The sequence below is a fragment of the Vicia villosa genome, unplaced genomic scaffold, assembly GCF_029867415.1.
Source record: "Vicia villosa cultivar HV-30 ecotype Madison, WI unplaced genomic scaffold, Vvil1.0 ctg.001882F_1_1, whole genome shotgun sequence".
Taxonomy (NCBI): domain Eukaryota; kingdom Viridiplantae; phylum Streptophyta; class Magnoliopsida; order Fabales; family Fabaceae; genus Vicia; species Vicia villosa.
In genome coordinates this window covers 14,088-31,326 of record NW_026705762.1, presented here as the reverse complement: position 1 = coordinate 31,326, position 17,239 = coordinate 14,088, and the positions used below count along the sequence as shown (strand labels likewise).

The following is a 17,239-nucleotide window of genomic DNA, read 5'->3' as shown; positions in this document are numbered from 1 at the left end:
TTGTAAACTTCTCACTTACCATAGTGCTGGTAAGCTACTCGCAGTTTGTGAACCTCTCACTTACCATAGTTCTGGCAAGCTACGTCGCAGTTTGTAAACTTCTCACTTACCATAGTGCTGGTAAGCTACTCGCAGTTTGTGAACCTCTCACTTACCATAGTTCTGGCAAGCTACGTCGCAGTTTGTACCCCAATAGGATTGCTTGCTATAGTTCTAGCAAGTTCACCTGCACCAATAGGATTACTTGTCATAGCTCTGACAAGCTCACCTGCACCATTTGGATCATTTGTCCTAGTTTGGACAATTCACCTGCACCATTTGGATCACTTGCCCTAGTTCGGACGAGCTCACCTGCACCAAAGGAATTGCCTGCCATGATTCTGACAAGTGTACCTTGATGAAAGAAATTCCCCTGTTTTTAGACTCACGACTCGAGGGTCGGGGACTGGGCTGTTGTCACAGTCAGACGGGAACTGACTACCAGACGGGAACCGGATTTTGATGTAATAGTCAGACAGGAACTGACTACCAGACGGGAACTGGGTTTAATGACGGTTTGGACTGCCAATAGAAATTGGGCTTTTTGTGATGTGTAAATGCACTAGATGATATGCGTATGCTAATGCGTATGTATGTATGCTAATGATGATGCAATCCTGAGATTTTATCTCCTTAAACCCATTGAGCTTGTTTACTCCATGCTTGCACCTATACCCTGACTATGCTTATGCTGGCTTTGTAATGTTTATGTATATGGATAATGCTTATGCATATGCGTATGTTTGGTTGACGTAATGAGTGGAACGAAGTAATGTCTTCTGTAAGATTACCTGAAAAGGTTTTTTTTGAAATGGATGTGAACATTTGTCTTAGAGAAGACTACCTAAAAAGGTTCTTAGAGTAGATAGAAATTTGTCTTAAAAAAGACCACCTGAAAAAGTTCTTAGCAAGGAATGGAGAATGTCTTTAAAGACGACTACCTGAAAAGGTTCTTAGCAAGGGTTGAAGTTTGTCTTAAAGAAGGCCGCCTCGAAAGGTTCGTAGAGTGTCTTAAAGAAGACCACCTGAAGAGATTGAAAGATGTCTAAAGAGACTACCTAAAAAGGTTCGTAGAATGTCTTAAAGTAGACCACTTGAAGAGGTTGAAAGATGTCTAAAGAGACTACCTAAAAAGGTTCGTAGAATATCTTAAAGAAGACCGCCTAAAAAGGTTCGTAGAATATCTTAAAGAAGACCGCTTAGAAAGGGGTTCCTGAAAAGGATGACAATTTGTCTTGAAGAAGACTACCTAAAAAGGCCCTTGGAAATAGCGATGGTTGTCTTAGAGAAGACTACCTAGAAAGGTTTGTAGAATATCTTAAAGAAGACTACCTGAAGAGGTTCCTATAAAGGATCGTAGGATTTGTCTTAGAGAAGACTACCTGAAAAGGTTGTTAGAAACCGAATGCCTTAAAAAAGACTACCTGAAGAGGTGGGGTGTAATGAATCAACCCATGTATGTAATGCATGATTTGTATATATTTGTATGATGCTCCCATGGTAGGTTATTAATAACCAAAGCGTATATAGCTCGCCGGAGTTGCATGTTTGTTTGATAAGGTGGGGTGTGATGCTAGCGCGGTTCCCCGATACCTGTTTTTGAACTTTGATGATCGTAGTTAGGAGAAATATTTGTTCAAGGTTGTAAAGTGCGAGAACGCCTTTTCCTTTTGTTGTTCGTCTTGCCCCAGTTTGGCTCTTTTGAATTACTCCACGCTTTTTACCTTTTGAGGTTCTTCACGCCTTTAACCTTTAGAGGTTCTCCACACCTTTAACCTTTGAATTGTTTGCCTTATGGGTTTGATACCCCATGCCCCCGTGTTTAGTGGGAAAAGATGCCCCTGATTGCCATGTCATGAAGGAAGTGCCCCGAGAAATAACCTTGTCGTATGCTTCGACGTTTGGGTTGAAGGGTATGCCCTTGATCTCTGTGATATGGAGGACTATCCATAGTGTTCTATCCTTTTGAATTTGAATTCTCCCCATGTTTGACGTGCCCCTGTTTGTTATTGCTTCGAGATGCGCATTAAGTCGATTGAACCTTAGGAAGAGTGCCCCTAGTTGATAGGATGTTTGATTGTATGCCCCTGTGATCCTTGAAAAAAAATTTTGCCCCTGTTTAGGAGAACCCTCTAGATGCGGTTCCCCCTACTCCAGGGTCTTTATTAGAAATGCTCACCTTTGATTAAACCAATTTCGAGATTTCTTCGATGCTAAGTGTATACTCGCAGATGACGTTGTACCCTTTGAGAAGTAACTCCAATGCAATGTGTATGCAAGTTTTGAAATCGAAGTCCGTTATGAATTAGGACTGGATTGTTTTGAAAAGAATGCTTGAAGAAGCACAGTGGTTAGAGATGGTTTTAACAAACGTAGGAGTCAGTATAACAAATCCTGCTTAATATGCTTTCATAGTTAACCTTGCCTCAATTAGGACTTTTGAATGTTGTAACTTGGCCTGGTTCATGTTTTAAGAAACAATGGATATAAGGCTCAAAATTTATTTAACCCACCCCTTTCTCCTTGATGTTCTCCAGATCCTAAAAATTTGCCTAATCCAATGAAAGTGCTTTGTTTACAAGAGAATTGTTTTGGTTTTGATGTTGAGCAGAAGCCCTAGTAGAGATCCAAGCACTGATGAAAAATGTTGTAAAGATCCAAGCATTGATGTGAAGCTTTTGATGGTTTAGCAGTCACAAGATCATCCTTTGTAGTTCGCCTTTGTTTTCCCCTTATTTTTGCATGAACCAACTCCTTGAGTTTGATCCATCGGGATGCCCTAATTTTTGCCTAAGTCGTTCTTTTGTTTTCATGGAATTTTCCATTTTGACTTAGCGGGCGTTTTTCTCCTTTTTCTTTCGAATGCTCCTTTTGAAGTACTTGATCCTTGGATATTGAATGTTGTGACTGCCATGTCGATTTTGATTTGTAAGCTTCGCCTTCGATACTTCCTCGATCTTGAATGGTGTAATGGGGAAGAAGGTGTTGTAAATGTTACCTCCATTGCTTCCTCAATCTTGGATGAATGCGAGGAAGAAGATATGCTTGAACCTTATGCTTGGATTGACTGATTCTCTTGGCAACCAAAATACATCATCGAATTAGTTGACATCTACCCTGCCCCTGGTTAAAATCAAGGCTCTTTTGAAAAGTAGAAACAAACTCCAACTCCTGGCTCGAGGGGGTAACGAGGGATTAACATCCTTATATCTCCACTGTTTGGGAATGGAAACAATGCCTGTACATCCTCGGCTTGGTCTTACCTTGATAGCATACGTTTAGCTGGACTTAGTCATTTGTATTCGTCATTCTCCCTCAAGTTTGTTAATAACCCTAAAAATAGAAGTGTGTGACTGGAAAGTCATGGTAGTGAGTGAATGAATTGACTCCAAAACCCGCATGGTTGTCCCATTAGAATTACTAATCCGAAGGTACAACTTTTATCTTGAGTAACACTTAGCGGTCGTAAGGATTGAAATTGTGAGCACGGTAAACACCTATTGATCCTAGGGATAACCTCCTTTGTAGATCCACTAACCTTGTTTCACTCCTTAGATTCTCAAACTTGTAGAAGTGAGGGCAACCTCGAAAAATTTTTTTGGACATGTCAAACCTGGCGGGAATAAATCGTTAGCGGTGGGTTTTCGTCGTATCGGAACTTCATGAGTTTCCTTTGACTGAACCTCTTTTGCTTTTTCCTAAGGATAGTATCACCTATGACCCTTTTTTCTTGGTGTGGGGCTGACATATGTCGAATTCTCTCCATCGTAGTTATGCATCTTTGCTCAGGGTATTGCCCCAGTTGGACTGACCCTTGCTCCTAGGTTATCGTAGAGCGTCCTTGTAAATTTGATATGTTCTAAGATGAACCCCTTTATGACTAGATACATCTTGAGTGTATCTATGAGGGAAATCTTTGTTGAACTAATCCTTGCTCGATGACAACCTTTATTGTATTTATAATCATGTTATGACAAGGCATGGACATGCGACTGGCATGGCGAAAGGCATCCTCTTTTTCTTAGTAAGGCTCATCCCTCCTTTCTCCATAGTTTTATGATCCTCTGATTTCTTTTCTTTGTAATCCTCGGGAAATCGGCTAGCGCGATAGGTGTGGATGCGGGTGAAGATAGAAATGCAAATGTAGATGCAAATGTATGATTGCATTAAAATGCGAATGCATGGGTATGCGGGACTCCTTGTATGCAATGCAGACGTGTAACATATGATCCCAGGGACAGCCTTAGAGGCGACATTAGACCCTCTTGGAATCTTTGCAGGGTAAATGTTATGACACGCTAAGGGAAATCCCTTGGATTCGAGAGTATGCAGAAGATAGCGGCTAGTGACCGTTCAAGACAGTCACTAAATCTCATGGTCATCGAGAGGCCAATCAATGTGTACCAATGACTTTGTCCCTCGTGGGAAGGTTCTCTATGCGGAACACAACCTATCTAAGGACGATATGGACGAAGAGAAATCCCTACAGGCTAGGGATGTGATGTGTAAATGGAGATCCAAACCCTACAAGTTAGAGGGTGCGCGGGAATAAGCATGGAGTGACCGTTCAGGACAGTCACTAGATTTCATAGCCATCGAGAGGCCAATCGAACGCATGCTAATGAAGTTGTCCTTCGGGGAAGGACGCGTCGTCGTGAAAACACACGAGCGTGAAAGAAAATCCCTATAGGCTAGGGAGTGCGTAGGTGTAGGCACGAGGTGACCGTTCGAGACAGTCACTAGATCGCATGGCCATCGAGAGGCCAATTGACGTGCGTTAATGGAAATGTCCTTCGTGGGACGGACGCGTAGTTGTAAGAATACAAGGATATAAAAATAAAATCCCCACAGGCTAGGGGATGCATAGATGGTGATGTCCTTCGTGGGAAAGACATGGTCTTTAGAAATTAGAGTCCCTACAGGCTAGGGACCACGTGGGGATACCTGCAAAATCGAAACGCATAGATATTCGAAGTATATAAATTGCAAACATAAAGAGCACAGCAGCACAAAAGTCCTAGGTTCATAGGTTCGACGTAGCGGCTCTTGGGAGCCAACCTTTTTATAGGGGGTTCTAGAAGGTCTCATGGGGTCGTTCGTAGCCTCCGAGATTTTTTGTCTCTTTGGATTTTAGAACAACTCATTTTATCCATGAGGTTCGAATTTTTGGGGTAGGTTCTCGGAGAGATCAGCCAAGTATCCAGTCCAGCCCTCAACAAAGTCAAGCCTCGTTTTGGACCTTTCCGAATACTCAACCCACTCCGAGTGGAGTTATCAATGAGACTCGTAGGAGATTCATACTCCCCTATTGATCTCAAAGTTAACTCCCACACTTAGGGTTTAACAACAATGTATAATAACCCAACAGATATAATAGAAAAATAGCAAAAAATATTCATTTAAATAAATATTTAATTAAACTGCAGTAATGAAATTGCAAAGGAAGATAAATAAATAAATAAAATTTAAATATTTAAAACTAACCTCGAACTCCAGCCGCTTGCAATTTAAAATGCGATACACAACAAATATTTAAATAAACAGATATTATTTAAACAAACAGATAAATACTTTAAATGATTTAAATAGATGAAATCATAGATAAATAAAATAAATAAAAAATTAAAAAAAATAAAATTTTATATATATATTTTTTTAAAAGATGGACCTTCCCCCAAACCCTGAAAAATGGCAGGTTTGCCAAACCCTAAAATGCGCCAAACCTAAACCCTGCCAAAACCTAAAACCTATAGGAACATAGTAATTCACCGTTATGGTTGTCCCAGCAGAGTCGCCGGCTGTAGCAACCTGCCTAAAATTTTAACTTAGAGAGTCGCCACCTATTCTGAAGGGCGAATAGGAAACCCTACGCAGTATAGAGATCAGGGTAAGATACTATATTCAGGTCGAGGGAAGGTGTTAGGCACCCTCAACCCTTTCCTATTGGCTTTGAATCTAAGGGTCAAGTTTTATGGCTAAAAGTTAAGGTTTTATAACTAAAGAATTGAATAAGGGGAAAAATTGAGATTTTTGGGAAGGGGACTCGCCTTGTTGCCAAGTGCCTACGTATCTCCTTATGGAGAATCAGAGTCAACGTAGTTCGGGGACAGGATTGTACGCCTTAGAATTAGAATTATGAATGTATTTGAAGTTGTTTTGAAGTTGTTTTGAAATGCGAATGTTCGAAGGTATTTTGAATTACCTTATCGTAGTTATGAACATCGCAGTGTTTGAAGGGGTAATTTTCTGTAGTATCGTGGTTTAGTGTATTTTTGATGTTTGGGCGTACAATCCTGATTTTAGTATGCACTATTAACCGCGACGATCAATAGATTCAATCGCCATAGTTAACAGATTTGAAGTTGCACCGTTACCAATTTTAATCAATTGATTTGATTATTACTGATAACGAATTAGGATATTTTTTAATAATTTGTATGATTTAATTTGTATCATTACCCCTCGCAATCGATTGATTCGATTAAAAAGGATAATGAATTGAAGTATGGAAAATAGAAAGGTTAATCATCGCGACAAATAAGATAGTCGAAACCACTTAACCGAATAAATTGTTATTTTAATTATTTTATTTCTCACCAATGCGACTATTAGATATAATCGAATCGAAGAGAAAATTCATAAATCAACTAAATGAAAGTTAATATTAATATATATATATATATAAATAAATTAATTTCTATTTTTCTATCGTGGGGTGTATTTTATTTCTATGTTAATTGAGGTGTTTTATTAGCAAAAGAAATTGGCCCAAAAATACATTCGGGGCCAAACGGATGCAAGGGGGTAAATTAAGTCAATGGAATCTATAAGACAAAATAATTGTCCAACGTCTTAAATCCAAAATATAATGAAATTTACAAAATAAAAAAAATATCATAAAGATAACAGCAACAAATATGAGGCGGTATCTCCCTAGTGTGAGTTCAAATCTTATCTTGACTTTTCAAACCCTTTTTCCAATAGCATGCCGACACGTGGCGATTATATAAAAATAAAAATATTTAATATGAGGACCAAATGAAAACGAGCATATATTTCCAGATCTCAGCTTTTTCTTTTGTTCACCAAACCACCATATTTCTATCTTCTTCCTTATTTGTTTTCTCCCAAATATCAAGAATTTGAATTACCATCAAGCAAAACAACCATAAACAAAGCTTTCAAAATCAAAAGAAAATGGAAAGTGGAGAAACTGGACCTGCATAAGATTCACGGCGGAGATTGCTCAAGGACTCGAGGGTCAGCGGCGACGGCGAGTGCATCGGAAATCTCGCGGTTGTGATGCTGTGTGTTGTAGCGGTTTGGTCCTGCGTGTGTGCGGTGTTTTGCGTGTGAAGGTGAAGGGACGATGCTGCAGCGGCGGTGTGTGAACCGTAGGCGGTGTTGTTCATCTGCGTGTGTGCGGTGGCGGTTTGCGCCGGACTCCGATGGGCTTGTCTCATGTCGCGGCGGCTAGACGGTAACCGCGGTGATTGGTTGCGGATAGAGGAGCTACCGGCGGTGGTCGCTGGGCGTAGTGCGGTGGTTCCCACTGTTGGGTATCGGCGTGAGGCAGTCTTGTCCTGATGATGAAGTATACGGATTCGTTCTCAAAACGTGCTCCCTAGTCTTCCTTTTTTGTCTGTATGTTAGTGAAAACAATACAAGTGGTTGCCCTTGAGTGTTTTACAAAATGTACAATATATGTACAAACTTTACGTGAACGAAAAAAGGTCTTATTTTGCTTCAGATTAGAGAATCAGGGTTAGTGGGAGGGATATTTACAGTCTGAAACAAAAGTGAATTGTTAGTAAAAAATGGCTTCCTTGTGTATTGTACGTATTGATTCTAGAATAGGGTTAGTGGTTGGAGTTGGCCTCCACTAATTGTTAGAAAACTTATCTATTTATAATGCTATACTTAGGGTTTTCTACTCTCAATGGGCCTATTGCCCAATTAATTTAATAAAAAATCCTAATAAGACTAATATTAAGGTTAATAATAATAATTATAATTATACTAATAATCCTAATAATATTGAATAGTAATGTTAGTAAATAAAGCTGCAATAGATAATAACAGTTAATAAAGTAATAATAATAAAAGATAAAATGTTAGTAAAAAGCAATTATATCCAAAAATGATAGCACCCTTGTAGTAATTGGGCTCAACTGTTTGGGTCCTAAAATACCTGTTATCCACACCCCTATTCCAATTTGTAAGAGAATGGATTTAACAATATAAATGTTAAATCTCATGACTCTTAATTTTAATTCCCTTGATAAATTATTAGACCAGAAATGATCGAGCAAATTTTGGGGTATGACAGGTTCAACAATGTATTCTATGAAGAAGGTCCTGAAACTCGCAAATTATCTGAGTGTTTACGGTGAAAAATGGTGTTGAACCGCAAGTTTTTGGACGCTAAAAAATTCATATCTCACAATCTGCTCGCTCGATTCAGCTCATTTTTTAACTGTAGCTTCGTCTCATTATTCTTGACATTTCATATGTTCGGGAAAAAGATCAATTATGCACCAAAAATTCCCTGAATTTTGAAGAGCGTCATGATTTTTCAGCAAAAAGTATGTTTTCGGGTACGTCGTGGCGAGTTTGAAAATTCATAACTTCTTCGATTTTTATTGTATGAATTCCATTCTAGTGGAATTCTCTCTAAAATATTGTTAGCTGCGATTCTTTGTCAAACACGCTCATTCAGATTTCGATTCGAAGGATGAGTTTGATCGCGTTCTTTGAGCGGTACTTACGAAATTCGGCACTGTCGCGCCAAATGAACTGACGTTTCTCGTCATTGAGACGATTCTTGCGGCTACGATCCATAATTTTGGTCATCTTCACATTGACGTTAGTTTCGTTTCCGAATTTCGCATCGAATCGTATTTCCCCGAAAACGAGCTAAAAAGAGATACGTCGAGGGTATTTAGGGAAATTCACCAAACACTATACAAACCATTTTACACTATTTTCTCTCATAACTTCCATTCACCAAAAAAATAGTAAAACTTTTCTCTCAATTCTCTCTCAACTCTCAAAGATCAAAAACCACAAAATACTCAAAATCTCTAACTATCTTCAAGAACATATGAAGATCATCAAGAACATGGAAGGATAAAATTACAAGATTAATCTCACTATCCTCCGATTGCCCAGCCGCCATGCAACCACCACTGCGCCGCCTCTGCTCCGACGATCTCCGCCTCCGTCTATCCATGCCGCGACACCGGCGACCTCCGTGCAACGCGCGATTTTGGCGCTCCCTCCGTCTCTCCACTGCGACACCTCTTCACAAACTCCACTTTGCACATTCGGTAATGATTCTTGAATTTGATTCTTGCTCTTCTTGATTATGAGTATTAATTGTTAGAACTTGATATTGAATCATGATGTTGTTTGAATTATGAACACTACTTGTTAAGAATTGTTGAATATGAGTTGATATTTGAGTTTGATATGTGAGTTGATGATGATTTATGAGGTTCATTGATGTTGTTATGTGGTTTGATTGTTGTTATTGTTGATAATATTCTTGAATCAAAAAGATGCACACTATGTGTTTGATGGAACGATTGAGAGACTTATTTTGACTATAATTGATTGAATAATGAGTAGTGTTGATGTTCTGGTTAATTGTTGAGGTTTACTCATGAATTGGTGATGATTTTGTGGTCTTTTTATTGATAATTCAAGTTTGTAATAGTGCTGGAAATTTAATGTTGGTTTGTTGATGTTGTAGGCATAAATTTGAATGAGAATAATCTTGGTTAAAAGTGTATAATGCTGGAAATTCTATTGGTGCAATGTTTGTGTGAGTTTTGGAATGTAAAATTGGTTGGTTGGTTCTTACTACTTAATAATGCTTGGTGTTAATTGTTGGAAACTCCAATTGTTGGAAATGTTGAATAAAAGTGGTGCTGGTTGATCTTGGTGTTCATAACTTGTCTCTTGATAATTGGAAGCATGTTAATACTAAGTGCTTGAGATGTGAGTTTAATGTTGAGAATTGTAGTTGTTGCATTCTTGAAAATCATGTTTCCATGCTATTTTTGCTTTTTCTAATAATATACTTTGATGTGCCAATTTCCATGAGCCATTGCTTGGTAATTATGTGTGGTTTCTATAACTTTTTGGGACTGTTTTAGTGTTCTTGTAGTGCAGCATTTTTTAGGTGTTAATTGCATTGCATTTCACTTTTCCTAACTCATGAAAACTTAGCTTTTTGAAGCAATTTTGGCCTAAACTTTAATTTGTTATTTGTTGGTTGTTTCTAAGTGATAATATGCTTTCTCATATGTTAATAAATTCCTTTAAGTGCTGGAATTTTCTGACATGTGTTGCTTATTGTTTTTCTCCCAGATTTCCCATAACGCGCACGTAGTGTCGGCTTTGCTAAAATTGTCATAACTTCTGATTTGCTTCGAGTTTTTGCGCGTGGGAATAATGTTTCTCAAGTAGAATAATATTTCTGGAGCTATTGGTGAGGTTTATTTTCAGATTCGGCTGACTTTTTCACCGTTTTTGCTACTGCCTCGATCTCGAAAATCGTGCTTCCGAGCCGATTTAATAAATTCCGACTGCATATTTGAGTTCTATGGCACGTTTCTAGCTTACCATAAAATTTTGCCTTCATTCCGAAAAAGTTGGTTTTTACCATTTTTACCGGATTTTGCCGTTTCGGTGTACCTTTTGACTTGTAAATAGTTGCTTTGGTTTCCATAATACTTGTGTACATAATTAGTTAACATTTGAGCGCTATTCCATATTGCTATCTTGTTTTCATTCGGTTTATTTTTAAAAAGTGTGTTAAATGTCAAATTTCCGTTTAAAACCCGTATATTTTGTTTCTAGTTGTGTTTTGTACGCTTGCAGATGTTTGTTGCTTGTTACGATACGATTTATGCTTGTTTCCTTATGTGCGTAGTTGCTGCTCTGTGTGGGTGTTGGTTTCCTCTCACCGCATTTTCATTTCTTATTTCGTTATCAATTTTCAGTGTGATTTATAAAGCACCAACGCAATTCCGATTGCGGTTTCTGTTATCTCTAACTTGTGTGCTAGTATGCAAGGCTTCAAAGGCATCTTCTGATTGGCGCTTATTCACTCGTGTTCTTCTTTACTTGCGGGACACGACATTATCTCTTCTCAATTCGCGTTCTCGGCTGTGAGATGCGCCTGTTGCTTTTATACTTGCTTTGTTTGGAATTTGGATTGCTTGTTTTCTTTGCAAGTGTACGATGCGTTTATGCTCGACGTACATGTCGGCGTGTGATTTATTTTCACGGCGCTGTTTCTTGTTTGACTATGCGTTTAATCGGTGTGCTGATTGTTTGCCTGTTGCTTTTGCTAGCTCGCTCGCGGGATCTCAGGTTTTCTTTCTTAAATATTTGCAGTAATTTACGGATCATAATCCATTTGGTATTGATCTCGTTTCATTTTACCTTTTTCCCACATTTTATCGCTTTCGCGCATCATTCATAGCATGAGAAGTAGGATTAGGCATCTTGTAACACCCCGATTTTTAACGGCGCGAATGTATTTTTTTTCAAAATTAATGCCTTACAAAATATGGACCACTGTCCTTTTAGGAATAATAAAAGTGATAAATCAGAGTACGAGCTTTTCGGTCTAAGTCTTTTCCATAAATAGGCCCAACGCAGTGCCCAAGGTCATAAAATATTTGACCACTTGAATATAATTGCGTACAGAGTATTTGACAACAAGTAAAGGTCAAAACCACACACACAAATTAAGCATTCAGCTTTAACAACAAACTTCCCAAACAAACACAGACAACACTCTGAAACAAAACCCTAAGCTGATCTTGAACTCCTAGCCAAAGACATTCACATCTTGCAAGTCTTCACGACACCAGGATACCTTAACTATCCCCAATTGCTAACAGCCTGGGTGGTCGTTAGCCACAACAGAATAATAGCAGAGGGTCACGATCTAAAAATAACATACATGAAAGAATACACACATGCAAGTAATACATGATATACAACAGTCACAATATTTATTTCAATAAATAAAATAATTCACCAATAGCCTAATGCAGACTCTACATGGTGTGATCCCCCTAACCGGGTTCCTCACATGCATGAATTCCAGAATTTAACCTCTCCGCAGAGAGTCGTAGGCATCTCCTACTAATTTCGTGGCCAATCTCCTCAATGAGGCATCTCCTCATGATGACTAGTCTTTAACTTAACTAGCATCGACTCAATAAATCCCGCAGGATTAAGGTGGATCCATTCCCGATAATCACACCCCGTGAAGACCCACTTGGCCAACACGTACTATGATATGTATGAGCACAGATATGCAAATGCATCATGAACATTTCTCAATATTCAATTCATATATTTATTCAAAATCATATGAAAGTATATTCACAAGTTTAGCATCACAGCATAAACTCATATTCATAATTGGGCACGCAACATTAAACATTCTCAGTCGGACACGCAATTATCACAAAATCCCCAATTGGGCACACCATCATTCATACCAACACATATGCATTCAATCACATATAATATCGTTAGAAAGTGTCCTTACCTTAGCAAGCTTCAAACACATTCAACTTACGCTACATGAGAACGGTATGTCTCTCTCGACGAGGTCTCTATCCAGTTCACACTTTCAACCTTTTAAAATACACAATTTAATTAAGTTAACACTAACCCAATTACTTTCATAATTAAGACTTTATTTTGGCCACTTACCTAATCAATTAGGTTTAGATTTTTTTATTTCCGATTTACTAACCTAACATTTTATATTAAAAACATATCTTTTCAAATAGAAATTGATTTTTCTCTTAAAAAAATAAAAAAACATTGACGCGAAAAGTTCATAACTCACTAGTTTAAAATAGTATTATGATGTTGTCATAAACATTATTTTTCTAATACTTTTGTTCATAGTTGATTAAAATTATTAAAATAAATCAATGTTAAATATGCAAGGGAATAAAGTTTATTTATAATAATATAAAGATACCGTTTGAGACTGAAGATAAAATCACTAATTATTATTATTCTCCAAATATTTAGTCCAAATGATGAAATCAAATATCATAAAAAGACTATAAATTAGAAATAAGAATAGTATTTCTTATTCAAAATAATAAACTATTTCGATCTTAAAATTTTTAGCCATCATAACTCTCTTTTTGAAACATATTTCAAAATAAAATTAACCTTTATTTAGAATAGAATAAAACTATAAATATTTTATTTTATTTGATAGACATGGGATAATAGTTGATATACAAACTAATGGTTCAATCTCCGATAATTTGATACTGCTAACCAAAACGGATTCTGACATTTTATTTCTAAACATAATTAAATGATATTTTAAATTATAACACAAGTTTAAAAATATAATTTTATGAACTTAAAATTAGTCTTCTTTAAATTAGAAATTCTGTAAGAATATTATTTTTTATTTTAATTTAGATTAAATCATTATATAATTTCATTTATAAAATAGTCGTAATCTTATTATATCTTTGATTTTATATAATACAATTTCAATAGAAATTAACTATAGTATTATGAGTCTATTTGCAATTTAAAATAAGGTATTGTCTACAAAAGGGACAAGGCATGTAACGTGGAAAAGTCCAAACCTTTGGTCATGCATAAAAGATTTCTATATTTCAACTCAAGGTCACCTATTAAAACTTGTTAAAAAAAAAAAAAAGGTCACCTATTAAAACAACAAGCATCTTAATTTTAAAAATTGAAACAATGGGACCTCAATTATCAAATTTTAATGGAATAGAAAAGAAGAATTGGGGACTTACAATTTTAATGGTGCTACTAGTTTCAACAAGCAATTCCAAACAACTATTTGTTAGAAACTCTCATGATCTCCCAACACTTAAATTGTTTTCATTATCTCTTAACAGATACTCCCACCGTCTCATAATAAATATCTTATTTGAGCAATGCGCGGTTTTTAAGAAAATGATTGGATGTGTTGGTTTTAGTAAAAAAGTTAATGTCATTTACTAGAATACCCCTATTAATAGTAGTTGAATAACGTGAAAGTTAATAAATAGGGGTATAATAGTAGAAAAATAATAATGATTGATGATTGGAATTGTAAATAGACAATTAATTTGAGACAGAAAAAATGCAAATGAGACACTTATTATGAGATGGAGGGAGTAATAAAAATGAAAGAAAGAAATAGGGTGGAAGAGTTTTACGTGAGTGAGAAGATGAAGGAATAGAATGAGTCTTTAAATAGAAAGTCTAAAATTATACCATCCATTGGATTTAAAGGAGAAGACATGTGGATCAAATCTCCACACTTAATTCTCTCTACTCATAGTATTAAAATAATAATAACCCAAACAAATATCTAGATATTTTGATTGAAACGAAATATAAATGGAAAAAGGTACCGAAACGAATAATAGTCGAACGTGCATTTGATCGAAAAATAAAAATGAACATATTTAAATGATCTACGCGAAATAAAGTTATATAAAATAGATTCACAATGATCAAAATCATAAATAAAAATACACGGTTAAACAGGCTCTGGCAGGTAAACATGTGGCCGCAAACGGTGTCAAAAAATAAAACGAGCTTACCAACGCGATATGCGCGTAACATAAATCAATAAAATACTTTGATACATGTCGAAACTCTAAATATTTTGCCCGCTAATTTTTTGATAGTGTCGAATTGGTTCGATCATTCGGCCTATAAAATTCCTATTTAAATTTTGATGACGATCGAAGTCAGTAAAAATTTAAAAGATGGGTATATTTTTCTTGTTTTCTTGATACTTTATTTTTGAAATTTCAACACGATAGAAACATTTAAAACTAATATAATGATTGTGCCAATTTTAAAACTCTGATTCACACGTAGCACATTTTCAACAGAATTGATCAAAACCGACGATTAAATAGAAAATCGATAAAATAAAATAGCATAATACTATTTAATATTCTCAAATTATAATTCATGCTATTGTACTTCTATGGGTCTTACACATCTTGCATATGGAAATCCTCTTAGGCGTGTGCCGGAGGTTCTATATTTGTCGGTGTGTTTATATTTGTGCTTTGAGGCAGAGAGTCACGGTGTGATAAGACCTCTTTACAGACACACCGTTAAGTCCTCATGGAAGGCATGCAGAGAGGGTTCATAATCAACCCCCACCCAGTCTCATCGAGTCCGTTCAGTTAGCGTACGCCACACGTTGCTTGCTTTTGAACTAGCCAAAGATCCTGTTATCGAGTATGTCAAGTGATAGGACCATACAGTCGAATCCTCATGTTTCTTAGCTCACGTCGACCGACATTGACGCTCGATGTATGCATGCGCCGATTTGCCTCTGCTCCTCCTTGCCCCGGTAATACAATGTCGCAGTTAAGGATTCATATCTCCTAGGTCTGATGCGTGGTTAACTCGGGTGATACGCCCCCCTTGGCTATGGCAGGACCGCTTTTCTACTATAAGGCTTGCGCCTGTAGGTGTGTGTGCACGAGCCGAGCTCGTTTGTTTGATATTCTTGTTTGCTTTCGCTTTTCCCTGTAGGTTTCTAGTTTAGCTTAGTCTTGCACCCTCTGTATGACAACATGGGTAGCGAGCTTTCCCCATTAATTTAGGATTTCCCTCATACATCTTTTAAAACACAAACACACTCTTTGATTTTCTTTTCTTAAGACCCTGTTATTTTCGCTACATTCCCAAGCGTAAGACTCCAAAGGACGAGCAGCGGAATGCGAATGTAACTTGTTCACCTAAAACACACAAAACAAACAGAAATTAGTTAGCCGAGCTGCGGTACCTCTGATTCCGTAAAACGGATACGTAGGCAGCGGGGCAGGGGCCGTGCGAGTACAAAACTTTCTTTTCCCTATATTTTGCATGCATACTAGTTCAATTTTAGGCATAGACTTTTACACACCCATAGATTAGCTAACAAGCGTGGATCCCATCGAGTACGACGGACGTGAGGGGTGCTAGCACCTTCCCCTCGCGTAACTGAATCCCTTACCCTCTTCTCTGGTCGTGAGACCATTACACCTTGTTTCGTGGTTTGTTGGCATTCTCTTCCTATTAGGATAAATATATTAGTGGCGACTCTATTGATTTTCACGGTAGCGACACATGGCCCAATCTCATGTGCCAATTTTCTGTCTTCGAAAAAGGTTTCGTGGATGCAACATTTGTCGAACCACTTACAATTTCAGCCTCAAAGGTATACAAGCCTTGTTTCTTCACGCCTCTCAAGACTTCCTTCGACCCCTTCATGACTTTTAGGATACTTTTCTCTCCTTGAAAAATATATCCTTTCTTATCGAATTCACCAAGAGAAATCAAATTTCTCTTCAAATCAGGTACATACCTGACTTTAGTCAAAAACTTTATTGACTCATCATGGAGCTTGAATCTCACATATCCAACACTTTGCAATCTTGCAAGCTTTGTTGTTTCCCAACAATACAAACCCACCATCTTGATCACATAATTCCTCGAACAAGTCTTTGTTTGGAGTCATGTGCCAAGTGCAACCTGCATCCATAATCCACTCCTTACTAGAGTCACCGCTCGAAACCACAAGAACACTAGATGAGTCGAAATCATATTGAACAATGGTTGCATTGCCATTATCCTTACCTCCATGATCTTTCACACATTCAGGGCACACCTTTCTTATGTGACCCTCCTTCTTACAATGATAGCATCGAATACCAGATGCTTCGCCACTTTAAGACTTCTGCTGACTTTTACCTTTCTTCTTGTCGAACTTACCATACTTTCGCAAGAATTTTCCCTTGACGGCCAAACATTCACCAACCATAGAAATTTTGTGCTCCTTTTGTTCGTTCAAGTCCTTAGAATACAAGGCTGATTGAACTTCTTCGAAGTTCAGGGACTCCCCTCCATACAAGAGAGTTTCTTTGAAGTGAGCATATGTTCTAGGAAAAACGCACAACAACAACAATGCTTGATCTTCATCATCGATCTTCACATTAATATTTTCTAGATTGAGAATCAGCATGTTGAACATATCCAACTGCTCAGCCGACACTTTGTCTTCAATCATCTTGAATGAGATGCAACGCTTGCTTTAGGTAGAGTCGATTTACTAGTGATTTGGTCATGTCTAAACTTTCAAGTTTCACGCATAACCCTTATGTCATCG

At 37.3% G+C, this 17,239-nt stretch overlaps 1 long non-coding RNA gene across 1 annotated transcript; it reads right to left on the bottom strand.

Annotated features, from left to right (window-relative positions):
* Nucleotides 1-11,714: 11,714 nt before the first annotated feature.
* LOC131636989 (uncharacterized) lies at nt 11,715-12,708 on the bottom strand. The gene is made up of 2 exons (XR_009294243.1): nt 12,617-12,708; nt 11,715-11,958 (listed from the first exon to the last, which is right to left on the bottom strand). It is a non-coding gene; the product is annotated as an uncharacterized LOC131636989 (long non-coding RNA).
* Between the last annotated feature and the right edge of the window lie 4,531 nt (nt 12,709-17,239).